Here is a 1,496-nt window from a genome sequence, read left to right on the forward strand (position 1 = left end):
CCGTATTGTGCGGAGCAAGTGATACCAGCAATGCCAGTGCTCGGATAATGATATAGATTCCATGAGGGAATCTTTGGATGAATTGATAGGGGGTTGAATATCTGAATACAAACTGGCCTGGTTTGGTAGATATACCATATGGAGCGACCTTAGGCCCAGGCGGCAGAACTTTGGCGGCGCCGTTAGGACAGGTGTTAGCTATCAGGTCCCCGCAGCCCTTTTACTATGTACAGTAGTAGTTGCTCCCTTAGCGAGATATGTACAGTGGTGTCCAATAAGTCAGCGTACTAGAGGCTCCCATCTCAGCTAAAATATTAAATAAAATCTCAAACAGGTATCCAATATAGAATTAGATACATGTTTTATATAGCTAAATCAATAAAGAATATCTATATACATTTTCTTCTCTAATACTTGGTTGATCCATCTCTGGCTTTAATAACTGTGGCTAACCTTCGGGGCAGGGATGATGGAGCTGATTAGATGCTGTATCTCAAGTTGTGTAATAGAATCCCATATCATCTGTAATTCTATTCTCATCTCAGCTTTGGAGTGTATTCAATGTTGTATCTTTGAAATGCAGAACTTCATTATCACCCATAGATTCTCTATAGGATTTAAATCAGGACTTTGTGCAGACCATTTCATTCAATCAGCTTAGATATGAAATCCCAGCTTATTGCTCCCCATACACCCACTGAGGTACACTCAGATTTGAAGGTAGAGAGTAGATATCTACTCTTATAATCTTTACCAACAGGACAATGAATATAGCAGCTTGATATATTCAATCCAATCTCAAATATAGCTTCATCTGAGAAGCTCACATAACAGAAATCTTCATCAGCTCAATTTCTGTGTTGAATATCAAAAACTCTTTAAACTTTCTTGTGTATAGGCTTTAAATGAGGCTTCTTTCAAGATTTAAAGACATATCATTCATTCTTTTGAAGATACTGTCTTGCTGTATTTTGGCAAATATAAAAGCCAGATTTTGAGCGTGTGAGAAAGCTGATTAGAGAGTGGAAGACATTCTTCTCTACAGAGAAAATAAGATGACATTGATCATGATCAGAGAGTTTAGAAGGCCTCTCAAGACATTTTTTAAAACTTCCTTGATCTATTCAATGAGATTCACAATAGACAATAGAGGATATAGTGGAGCGAGGCAGCTCTAAAATTCGAGCTATATCTAGAAATGAATGTTGCCACTTTCAAAGGTTCAAAATAGTATTGATAATAGCTGCCAGTGGAGAATGTTCTCTCCACAATGTTTTCGGTTTTGAGGCATCTTTTGATGCATTGGGGGGATGTTGGATGATGGAGGAAATCTTTGAAGAAGAGGGGGTAAGAAGAGGGGTTCTCTCAGCAGGTTACACGTCGGCTTGACCCCTCGGGTGACTCACCTGAACTACCCGTGGACGCTAGTGGAGGTCACCTGACCCTATAGAAAAGCTGACTACGGAGGGCGCTTTCAAAAGATTTGCGCCGGCTCA

The sequence above is a fragment of the Histoplasma capsulatum genome, genomic scaffold (genome assembly GCF_000149585.1).
Source record: "Histoplasma capsulatum NAm1 scaffold_1 genomic scaffold, whole genome shotgun sequence".
NCBI lineage: Eukaryota > Fungi > Ascomycota > Eurotiomycetes > Onygenales > Ajellomycetaceae > Histoplasma > Histoplasma mississippiense.